The sequence below is a fragment of the Mauremys reevesii genome, linkage group 23 (genome assembly GCF_016161935.1).
Source record: "Mauremys reevesii isolate NIE-2019 linkage group 23, ASM1616193v1, whole genome shotgun sequence".
NCBI lineage: Eukaryota > Metazoa > Chordata > Testudines > Geoemydidae > Mauremys > Mauremys reevesii.
The window spans coordinates 4,151,361-4,163,925 of record NC_052645.1 but is presented as its reverse complement, the minus strand read 5'-3'; positions in this window follow the sequence as shown (position 1 = coordinate 4,163,925).

Genomic DNA, 12,565 nt, shown 5'->3' with positions numbered 1-12,565 from the left:
GGCTCCACGTAATCAGCGACCAGGTGATTTGCCTCAGCCTCCCACCCCGCCATAAAGGTCTCCCCCTTACTCTCACAGAGATTGTGGAGAATACAGCAAGCAGCAATAACATAGGGGACATTGGTTTGGCTGAGGTCTGAGCGAGTCAGTAATGTGCGCCAGCGCGCCTTTAAATGGCCAAATGCACATTCCACCACCATTCTGCACTTGCTCAGCCTGTAATTGAGCAGATCCTGACCACTGTCCAGGCTGCCTGTGTATGGCTTCATGAGCCATGGCATCAAGGGGTAGGCTGGGTCCCCCAGGATAACGACAGGCATTTCAACATCCCCAACTGTTATTTTCTGGTCTGGGAAGTAATTCCCTTGCTGCAGCCGTTTAAACAGAGTAGTGCTTCTGAATACGCGAGCGTCATGAACTATCCCTGGCCATCCCACGTGGATGTTGGTGAAACGTCCCTTGTGATCCACCAGAGCTTGCAGCACCATTGAAAAGTACCCCTTCCGGTTTACGTACTGGATGCCCTGGTGCTCCGGTGCCAAGATAGGGATATGGGTTCCATCTATCGCACCCCCACTGTTAGGGAATCCCAGTGCAGCAAAGCCATCCACTATGGCCTGCACGTTTCCCAGAGTCACAACCTTTCGTAGCAGCAGCTTAGTGATTGCTTTGGCTACTTGCATCACAGCAGCCCCCACAGTAGATTTTCCAACTCCAAATTGATTCCTGACTGACCGGTAGCTGTCTGGCGTTGCAAGCTTCCACAGGGCTATCGCCACTCGCTTCTCAACTGTGAGGGCTGCTCTCATCTTGGTATTATGGCATTTCAGGGCAGGGGCAAGCAAGTCACAAAGTTCCATGAAAGTGCCCTTACGCATGCGAAGTTTCGCAGCCACTGGGAATCGTCCCACACCTGCAACACAATGCGGTCCCACCAGTCTGTGCTTGTTTCCCGAGCCCAAAATCGGCGTTCAATCGATAGAATCTGCCCCATTACCATCAGGATCTCCAAAGCACAGGGGCCCGTGGTTTGAGAGAATTCTGTGTCTACGTCCTCATCACTGTCATCGCCGCGCTGCCGTATCCGCCTCCTCCTCGCCTCGGTTTGAAGGTCCTGGTTCACCATATACTGCACGAGAGTGCGTGAGGTGTTTAAAACATCCACGATTGCGGTATTGAGCTGAGCAGGGTCCATGCTTGCTGTGCTATGGCGTCTGCACAGTTCACCAAGCAAAAAAGGCGCAAAACGGTTGTCTGCTGCTTTCAGGGAGGGAGGGGTGAGGCTGTACCCAGAACCACCCGCGACAATGATTTTTGCCCCATCAGGCACTGGGATCTCAACCCGGAAATTCCAACGAGGGGGGGAGGCTGCGGGAACTATGGGATAGCTACGGGATAGCTACCCACAGTGCAACGCTCCAGAAATCGACGCTAGCCTCGGACCGTGGACGCACACCACCGATTTAATGTGTTTAGTGTGGCCACACGCAATCAATTTTATACAATCTGTTTTGCTAAACCGGTTTATGTAAATTCAGAATAATCCCGTAGTGTAGACGTACCCTGTGTGTCACTGTAGATGCTGCTGTTCATTATATCACCATAACTGGCCTCCTCCAGTATCCCACAATGCCCGCCGTGAACTCGCCTGCCCTGCATTCCTGCTACAGAGCCATGGGCCCCTCCCCTTTCATTGCTCTGGGAAGTCCTGACAGCTGAGCCTGCTGCTCTGCTCCGGCAGCCAGGAGCAAATCACTGCCGTGGATGCTGCTCTCTCCCGCACTGCGAACACAAAGCTGGTGGCGGGAACTTCCTTACATGGGGGGCCACCGGCATCTGAACTGTGACACCCCCAGGACACCCCTTCCCTCGAGGAGGCTCTTACCTTCTAAACAGGGACGGCTGTTTTCTAGTAAAATCACTAAAAGGGAAGGAGAAAACTCGAAAGAGGTTCCTCCTGGCGCTCACGTCCGTGAACTCGAATACTCTCTCAGTCCTCAAAGAGAGACCTGGAGAAGGAGACTTGCTGAAGCAAAGCCACAGGGTCTCTGAGGTTTCCCTGGCCCCTCACCCCTGTCCTGCCTGGCTGATGTCAGCATCTCTCTGTGAGGTCACCACCTCCCCACCACCTTTGACCAATAGTCTGAGGTCCTGCAAAAGGCCTTTGTGATGTCATTGCCTGTCACGGACTCACAGATCGTGCCCACTCATGGCCCCGTGCGGTCCATGGGGGGTGCCCCTTTCAGTGCGACAGCCCTTCTCGGGGGTCCACTCTCTCTCGGGGTCAGGCCCCTCCACCTCCTGGAGCAGCACCTCTCTGAGCCTTAGCACGTCTGTCTCTCGCCGTGGGCCCCTCAGGGAGTCCACGCGCTCTGGACCCCCTGGGCCTCCTCACCCCCGAAGGGGTTGCTGCCCCCTGTTCTCTAGACCGGAGTGACTCTCAGCCAGCATAAAACAGGAGGGTTTATTGAGAGTTGAACACAGCACAGGAAACTCTCAGGGCCTCAGGCCTGGCCTCCCTCAGCACAGCACATCCCAGTCCCCCTGCAGCCAGGTGGGCTCTGCCTGCTTCCCCTCGCCAGCCCAGAGCCCCCCTGCTTCCCAGTTGGGCCTCCGATATCCCCGGCCCCAGGCCCCGCCTCTGTCCATTGTCTTTTCTCCAGGTAAACAGGGTTGCCTGGGCCTCCTCTCCTCTCCGTCCCCCTCTGGCTGGAACAGGTTGGTCACGGGGTCCTCTCCCCGCAGCCCATTGTCCTCTCACTGGCCAGAACTGGCTGTGACTCCTGAGCTGCGTCTCCGGGTCACCAGGTCACCAGTCACTGGGGTCTCCATCCTCCAGGCCAGAACATTGGCCTGAGCCGCCAAGAAGAAGTTCCAGCCCTGAAGGGAGCAGGACTTTCAGCACAATGGTAAAACTGCACGAGCACAACCACGAAAAGATTTAAACCCTCAATCGCCTGATCCGAAGTCAGACACCTTATCCATTAGGCCACGTGGTTACACAGAAAAAAAAGGCCCTCCAGGCACTTCTTTGGAAAAGGCAGACACTGACACATCCAACGAAGTGGGGATTCACCCACGAAAGCTCATGCTCCAATACGTCTGTTAGTCTGTGAGGTGCCACATGACTCTTTGCTGCTTTTGCAGACACTGTGTTTCTCGGGTCAGCTACTGAGGGGGGCCGAGACTCTTTGGGCACAAGAAGTCGAGTTCCCAGTGACACGTGAGACTTAATTCTCTGGAGCCAGGTGCAGGGCTTTGGCAGGGAGGCTCAGGCATGGGGGATTGTGGTGCTACGGACAGACCAGCTGTCTAGGTGTGGAGATTTATTCTCACTGAGGAGGAGGAGGGGGAATCCTGCTGATAGGCAGTGGCCAGGGACAGTGCAACCACTAGGCGAACTAGTCGGCCGCCCAGGGTGCCAAGTGGTTGGGGGCACCAAAAAACGCATTATGGGGAGGTGGGGGAGTGGAAGTGAGCTGGGGCAGGGGCTGGGAGGTGCGGGGGGCGGGCTGCCCACAGCAAGTAACAGGGGTGGGAGCGTGCAGGTGAACCGCTCCCTGTCCCAGTTCACCTCTGCTCCGTCTTCTCCCCTGAGCACAACGCCCCTGCTCTGATTCTCCTCCCCTCCCAGGCTTGCCGCACTAAACAGCTGATTGGCACCACAAGCCTGGGAGACGGGAGACGTGGCGAGCTCAGGGGAGAAGGTGGAGCGGAGGTGAGCTGGGGAGGGGAGCTGCTGCAGGGGGGGCTGCCCGGCTTGTCCCCTGCCCCTGCACTCACTGCATGGTAAGTGGGTGACCCAGCCCCAGCCTGGTCCACTGCCCTTGCTCCCAGCAATGCCGCCGGCGAGTGCGGTGGGGCGGGGCCCCCGCCCCCCCGCTTGGGAGCCAGGGGAGCAGAGCAGGCTGGGGCCGCAGGTCTCTGTGGGGGGAAGCAGAGGGGGGCTGGTCCCAGGCCATCGTGGGACCAGGGGGGCCGGCTAATTCCTGTGGGAAGTGGAGTGACCCAGCCCCAGCCTGCTCTGCTCCCTTGGCTCCCAGGCTTGTGTTGGTGTTGGCTGGATTTGTGAGGGTGTTTGTGTACATTAGCAATTGTGTGTGTGTGGCTGGATTCATGCATGTGTTTGTGTATGTTTGCAACTGTGTGTGTGTGCGCATGCTCTGCTGCCCTCTGCCAGTGCAACAACCGTTTCTCAATATGTCACAGCCCCCATACCGTTGACCCCGATGGTGATTTCCCCATCTTACAAGGGCTGGCTGGCCTGACCCTTCTCCCCTCTGCGGAGTGTGGCAGGGGCTGCAGCTCACCCCCTGTGGGGCAGGAGTGCCACGGTGTGGGGTGCTGGGCTCCAATGCACCTGGAGAGCAGCTCAGGTGAGGCTGAGCAGGGCGTGTGGTGTCTGTTCTGCATTGCCTGGTGCTGGGCCATTGCACAATCCCCAGCCACGCCACACAGGTCCCGAGAGGGATTGGGGGGGCCAAGCAGATGATCCGGTAGGAGGGGATCATTCTCATTGGTAGCTGTCCAGTGGCAATGAGTTCCACAGGCCTCGGCACAGGCTGTGTGGGGCAGGAGGTCCTTGTATTGGGAGCAGTGGGCGTGAACTGTGTGCAGTTGTGTCTCTGTGCAAGATTGCGAATATTCTGGTGTGTGTGTGTGTGATTGAGAGTGCGGCTGTGGGGTGTGATTGTTTCTCTCTGGGGGGGTTGGGCTAGCATGCCCCTCTGGGTGTGTTGTGTGTGAGTGTTCTTGGGATTGTGTGAGTCCCTTTGTGCGTCAATGTGTGTGTGTGTGTCACTTGCTGCAGGATACAAAATCCTGCAAAGCCACCACACACACAGAGCGGGGCTCAGCCCCACCAGCAGGGGGCAGCAGGGACACACACGTCTCTCCTGGGCCAGCTTGGACAATTTCCCATCACGACCCGGCACAGTGCTGGTGCCCCCGCACGGGGGTGGGCAGTGACCAGGTGGGGGGGGGCAGGGACAGAGCTTTGGGGGTATGGGGGAGCAGGGGCAGGGAATGAGGGGCAGGGCAGGGCTTTGCGGGAAGGCCAAGTCTGTCTGCGGGTGTTTATAGCCGGGCTCACCCGGGGGAGGGGGGCGGGGCCGGGGGCAGCGGGAGTCGGGGGGTGACACGCAGCCAGTGCCGAGGCCCGGCGGACCCACCCACACCCAGATGCAGGGGGGGTGGGTTACAGCCCCAGCGAACAAGGGGCGCCGGGAACATCCCCGCGGGGTGGACACAGGGATCGAGTCCCCGGACAGAGCCAGACCCGGCCCGGACCCGCCCCGCACAGACCTGCCCTGTGCCGGGGGGGGTGGGGCATTTCGGCGGCAGGAGCTTCCCCCCCGGCCCCCGCCCCGACCAGCCGCTTTGTGCAGGGGGGGGGAAGGGGTGAAGCGGCGCAGCACGTTCCTGCGCGGGGCAGCATCATACCTTCAGAAGCCACGGTTGAGAAACGGGTAAGTGGTAAGTGGGTCGAGGCTGGGGCTGGGAGTGGGGCTGTTGCTTGCTGGGGAGAGAGGTGCAGACAGGGGTAAGGGGGTCGAGGCCGAGCTGGGAGCCAGAGGCCCAGGCTGAGGGTGGGGTTGGGGAAGAGCTGGGACAGAGTGGGGCTGAGCGCTGCTCCCTCCATGGGGGCTGGCTCAGGCCCTGAGGTGCCCCCATGAATGTTCCTCTGTGTCCCCCTAGGAGTCATGCCCCACATTTTGGGGACCACTGAACCCTACTCGCTAAGCAGGGGCTAGTGATGCCAAAGCCCAGGGAAGGGAGAACAAGTGTGGGGCCCCAGCACTGGAACCATGACCCCCCGTTACTGTCTGTGGCTCTGCCCCCTTCCACACCTTCCACCCACGGCCCCATCCACTGTCACCTCTGTTCCACCCCTTCCCCCACTGTCCCCACCCTGTCACTCCTTTACCCCGGCCCCGCTGTGGCCCCGAGACCAGAGATGCTCTGTGCCCTGCTGCAGCCCCCGGGCCGTAGCAGGGAGTGGGAGCTCCTCCACTCCTGAGGCCGACATGGGGGAGAGTTTTCCAGGGGGCCCAGTTTGGCCAGGGCCCCTAGTCATGGGCCCCACTGCCCCCTGGGCGACGCAAGGTTTGGGGAGGCTGAGCCCCCCGAGCCTCCATTACGAGCCGCCCAGGCTACCACTGCTCAGTGTGGGGCCAGTCTCTCTGTGTCTCTGCTGTTCGTGCTGGGGAGCCTGGCCGGCCTTAGGGGTGGGGCCCCCTGGCAGCCGCCCAGGGCTCCAGGGGTCAAAGGGCACCGTGTGGCAGTGCAAAGGTGCTCACTGCTCTCCCCTGCCCCAGTGCTCCTCCGTGGCCCCACAGAGGGTGGGGGGAGCGAGGAGCAACACTATGTGCTCCATGCGTCCTGGTCACTTTCCCCACCTGGTGCTGTGATGGGAGCATCAGAAGCTGCTGCTCTCTGCCCTCCCCTGATGCAGCCCGGCTGAGGAAAGTGACCTGGATGCAGGGAGCTCGGATGATGTCACTTCTCGCCCCTCCCCATGCCCTGCAGCCCCTCGGGGTGCCCGGAGGAGCAGCATCCCAGGGAGGAGCAGGCAGCAATACCAGCGGCTCCATGTACACAGGTCAGTGTCCCCACATGGTTGCAGGAGGGGGTGCAGGGGTTAGGGATGAAGGGGGTGCAGCAGAGGGGCAATGGCTGGTGGCACAGGAGCAGGGGCGGCTCTGGGATTTGCGCCGCCCCAGTAGGGCGGCACGCCACGGGGGACGCTCTGGCGGTCGCCGGTCCCGCGGCTCCGGGGCATCTCCGGCAGCCGGGGCGGCAGAGGGTCCGCTGGTCCCGCGGCTCCGGTGGACCTCCCGCAGGCATGCCTGCGGATGCTCCACCAAAGCCACGGGACCGGGGGACCCTCCGCAGGCACGTCTGCAGGAGATGCACCGGAGCCGCCTGCCGCCCTCCCACGGGATGCTGCCCCAAGCGCGCGCTTAGCGCGCTGGGGTCTGGAGTCGGCCCTGCACAGGAGGGGAGTGTGGGAGTTAAGGGCAAAGGCGACAGTGTAGGGGTTAGGGCACAGGAGGGGGCAGGAGTTAGGGGTGAAGGAGGCACAAGGGTTGGGAGTGCAGGAGCTAGCTGTAAACAGGGAGGCGGATCGTCCGGGGCAATGGGGAAGTGCCAAAGTACAAGTTTTGCCCCGGGCACCATTTCCCCTAACGCTGGTCCTTGGTCACATTTCTTGCTGGGAGGGGGAGGGGAGAAGAGGCGTTTTCTCTCTGTTTCTTTCCTCTCCATTTCCTGCTCCTTCCTTCAATTCCAGAAACCTCCCTTGTGTTTCAGACTGTGCAGTGACGCCCTCCCCACCCCAGGCCTCTGGAGCCTTTGGAGCAGAAAGTTCCCAGGAGCTGAGGGTGTATCCAGGGGTGAGTAGCTGGCAGGAAGGAGCCCTAGCAGCTCTTCTGGGAGTGCAGGGGAGGAATGACTCCCCCCTCTCTAGATTCTCCCCATGGGGCTCTGGGGAGCAGGGAGGGTTGTGTGATAAATTCCATCCAACACCCCCTTTGTTCCAAGCCGAGGATGTCTCAGCTCTGCACGATCCTTGGCAGCACCAAACAAGGGATGTTTTCCACTGCCCAGGAGACACCAGCCAGGGACTGATGTGCTGGAAATATGTTGGGAAAAGGGACTGTCTGAATTGCCAAGGCAGGGAATGAACAATCTACAGTAACATCATTAACCACAGACACACTCTAGCCATGCTCCAGCCAGTAGGGAAAGGGCAGGAATTCTTGCTGTTCAGCCATGGCCACACGTACAGAACTGCACAGCAGTGAGGGTGCTGGGAAGCTGGTCTGAGCAAACAATTGGAAATGACCCTTCAGTGAGAACAGAACCAGAGTGTAAAAAGATCCATGTGTTAAGTGGTTGTGGCTGAGGGCTTAGGGAGCTGGGCTATGATACCATAGGGGTTTTTCTGTGGAAGTTTGATTCTTGCTAGCTAGGGAAGGCTGGTGTGTGGTGTCTCCATGGCTGTACTTTCAATGATGCAGATTTCTCTCTCCCATCGTTTTGTGGGCATCCTACTAGATTGCCAGCTGCCTTTCAAGTGCAGTGTGGAGACTTTGTGTGTGTGGGAGAGACAGTGAGTGTGTTGAGGTAGGGAGGAGCGGATCATTATTATCCCTACTTGAAAGAGGGAGGAGCTAAGGCTGAGAAAAGAGAATTGACTTGTCTTAGGTCACACAGCCAGCCCATGGCAGAGTTGGGAATAGGACCCAAGAGCCCTGATTTTCAAACTAACCATCACATCTTGAATTTCAGACATTGAATGACCTGAATAAAGTGCTCTCGGATGAGCTCCAGACCAACAACAGTGCACAATAATTATTCAGCAAGTATTTGAGGAGAACTGCAATGTTAGAGAGAATCATGAACTGCTCAGAGACCATTAATGCAGCAAAGCAGCAAAATTCATCAAACATATGACTGGTTCTGACTTATTTCCTTGGTCTTAAAAGAGAACAACAAGGACCTGAGTCTCCTCCCTGTCAATAACCCCCTGCTCAGCCAATCAGGGTAGAGACTGAGGATGGGAGGCTGAGGGTTCTCACCAGAGAGCCCAAATGATGGCCCAGGTCACCAGTGGGGATCTCTGCCCGATCACTATTTCAGCCCCACATTTTTGGGTGGGCCTCCCACAATGGGAGCTGTCGAGCACTCCCCCGCAACACACACACACACACGCACGCACACACACACTGCTCCTGGTGTTGGGAGGGTAACAATTTAAAGGACAAAAGAAGCAAGAGACAAAGATAAAGGAGGAAGGGATGGATGGAGTAAAAGTTGAAACAAAAACGACAAACTCTAATGACCACAGTGATTCTAAAGGACAAAATCCCAGGTGCGGAATAAAATTCTGCCTCCTTAAGTTTGTATTTTCCATGCCAAAAATTCAACTGTCACTAGATGGATCAGACTGAACAGGTTTCAAACCTCAAGGAGGCTCTTACCTTCTAAACAGGGACGACTGTTTTCTAGTAAAATCACTAAAAGGGAAGGAGAAAACTCTAAAGAGGTTCCTCCTGGCGCTCACGTACCTGAACCGGAATACTCTCTCTGTCCTCAAAGAGAGACCTGGAGAAGGAGACTTGCTGAAGCAAAGCCACAGGGGTCTCTGAGGTTTCCCTGGCCCCTCGCCCCTGTCCTGCCTGGCTGATGTCAGCATCTCTCTGTGAAGTCACCACCTCCCCACCACCTTTGACCAATAGTCTGAGGTCCTGCAAAAAGCCTTTGTGATGTCACTGCCACACCCCTCCCTTGCTGTGCTAATGTCCTGCCCCTGGCCAGGCACTTTGGAGGATTGAGCTACTCCCTGGGGATCACCCCACTCAAGGAGCGTTCGTTCTAGGCAGCAAGCCGGCTAGACAGGAAAACATCAGACACTTCTCCCAATGCTACACTCAGTTTTTCAGAAATTAGTCGACTTTATGGCCAGAAGAGACCATTAGAGCATCTAATCTGACCCCCTGCATATCACATGCCTCCTATATGACACAATAGCTACTTTTGGGGCAAATACATTCTAGAAAGGCATCTAGTCTTCATTAAATGACATCAGGAGATGGCAAATCCATCACTTTCCTTGATAGCTTGTTCCTGTAGTGAATCATCCTGGCTGCTGAATATTTGTGTCTTATTTGTAATATGAATTTGTCTCTTTTCACCTTCCAGCCATTGGGTCTTGTTATACCTTTCTCTCCTATATTAAAGAGCCCTTTCATACCCAATCTTTTCTCTCCATTAAGGCCTTTCAACACTTCAATGAAGTCACCTTTCAATCTTCTTTTGATAAGCAAAACAGGTTGAGCTCGTTCAATAGCTCAGTAGAAGGCATTTTTCTCCAGCCCTCAGAACATTTGTTGGCTCTTTCGTTATCAGACTTCTCAACTGCAGCTGGATGTGGTTCTTGTTCTTCTGCACAGCACAGCTCCTGGAGAGAAGGGATCTGCAAATGTACATTCGTATGATACCTTTGTTTAATTGATGAAAACATAAACTGGACACTTAGAGGATTGGAACTGATTTCAGCCGATGGACAGCTTCGCTAGGTTTTTATGCATTTGAACAGCAAAATGTTGAGTGTTTACATTCATATCAAGCACCCCCGTATAGAGGAGCTCCTGAACATAATGGAGAATGGAAATGAAAATGTTTTCCTTTTTTTAAAAAAAGAAAAAAGGTTATAAGAGAACACAGGAGTTTGACCAAGTACCACTGTGAGCAGCAAGAAGCACTCTATCACTGAGCTATACCCCCGTGACAACAGGAATATAGAATTGTGATCTCCAGGACTTTGCAGGATAGACCCTGCTTCATCGAGCTCCTTTGCCATTCCCAGACCACAGGTGGTTTTAAAAATGGGGTTTGATTAAACTTCTTAAATGTGGCAAACACCACAGCTTGCACACCCACTGATATAGCTTCTCCCACTGACATAGCTGCCACCTCTTGGGAAGTGGATTAACTACACCCACAGGAAAACTCTCTCCCCTCTGCCCCTCACCTGCCTAAGGCTCTGGGAGGGAGTTTGGGTGGGTGGAGGAGGTCTAGGGTGCAGGCCCTGGGCTGGGGCTGGGGATTGGGGTGCAGGCTCTGGGGGGAGTGTGGGTGCAGAAGGGGTGAGAGGCTGGGATCTGGGAGGGAGTTTGGGTTGGGGAGGGGGTCTGGGCTGCAGGCTCTGGGATGGAGTTTGGGTGCTGGGTGCAGGCTCTGGGCTGGGGCAGGAGGAAGGGGGAACAGGAGTCGGGGTGGGGGTGTGGGCTGTGGGAGGACGATTGGGAGTAGGCGGGAGGGGGTGTGGGAAGGGGTGGGGTGCAGGCTCAGGAAGGGGTCAGGGTGTGGCGCTTACCTGGGGCCCCAAGGCAGGGCAGGCTGGGGGGCCTCCATGTGCTGCTGCCCCCAGGCATCACCCCCACAGTGTCCCATTGGCTGCAGGGGCTCGGGACAGGGGCAGCGCGTGGAGGCACAGACCCACCCCACCCTGCCATGCGGAGGGGCTGGCAGCCACTGGAGTGAGCAGGCAGATGACTGGAAGGGTTTTCCAATCCCTGTAATAGCTACATGAACAGAACAATTCTTCCTTTTCTTTAGCACTATCTAACCAGGGCTTAGGTCACCTTAACTCTATGGGTTGGGGGTGGGTTTCACACTCTAAGAGATGTCACGCTGCCAGTTCAGTGCCCAGCATACACCAGCCCTTAGATCCCTCTGGGTATTTCAATGCAGGCACTGACCTGTGAGAGGAAAACATCAGCTCACAAACACAGAGACTGAATTCCCCACATTTAATCTTGCTGCACTTTCCAGAAAGTCACAAAATTCAATTCATTCTTGCTAGGACGGAGAAAAAATAAGTGACATTAAGTTTTTGGCTTGATTAAATAAAATTAAGTGTTTAATCAATATAGTAAAAAAATCTGTCTTGATTCCTCTAACTAACACCACAGCGTGAAATAGGAACAGAGACAAATCTTGTCAGTGACGACTAATTTAGCAAATGATCTTCCCATTATTAATTTCCACGCTGCCCCCATTGGAGGTCTGGGCATCTCCAGTGTCATTGCTCTGCATTCACCTTCCCCTTAGAATTGTTCTCAGACATTCGCCTTCCTCTGCAGCGTGGGGCTCAGGTCACTTGCTGGAGGATTCCCTGCACCTTGAGGTCTTTAAGCCACGATTTGAGGACTTCAATAACTCAGACATAGGTCAGGGGTTTCTTACAGGAGTGGGTGGGTGAGATTCTGTGGCCTGCATTGTGCAGGATGTCAGACTAGATGATCATAATGGTCCCTTCTGACCTTAAGTCTATGAATCTATTTATCTTTTCCCAAATTTGGAAAATTGTGCAGTTCAGAATGTGAATAGTGACCCCGTCTCCTTCCTGCACCTGCTCTACATTGCTCCACAGCAGCTTCTCCCCCTGCAGAGTCACCCCAGCACGGCAGTGCAGCCGCCCAGGGTTCAGCGGGGCCCCTGGCAAGGACAGTGGGTGCAGCTAACAGCCCGGTGTGCCTGGCAGTGGGGCAGCTGTAAAAAAGCAACACTCCCCCCAGAAGTACAGAGACTGAATTCCCCAACTGTAACATCATGACCCCCTGTAGAAAGCCACACGTGTCAGTTGTATTGTCACAGGGAGATGCAAAAATCAAGTGACACCAATTTTTAAGTCGAGGAGATAGTTATTAACCTCACAAAAATACACTAAAGATCCCTCAACATAACACCTGAAGGTGAAATATGACCAGAGACAAACCTTGTCAGCAAAGGCTCATTTCCCAAACGATCCTCAAAATGTTACTAATTCCCACCCCTCCTCCACAGGAGCTCTGTGCAGTGTCACTGTTCTGCAGGCAGCTTCCCATTCAATGCTGTTGTGGGACATTCCCAGGCCTGCAAATGTACCAACGACAGAATTTGAAGAGCAAACCTGGCTCCCCGCACCAGGCGGGATTTGAGTGTTTTGTCCCTGTCACTTAGTCTTTGTCAATAGTACAGATGCCAGGGGCAGGACTCCAGGCTCTGCTTGAGGGAT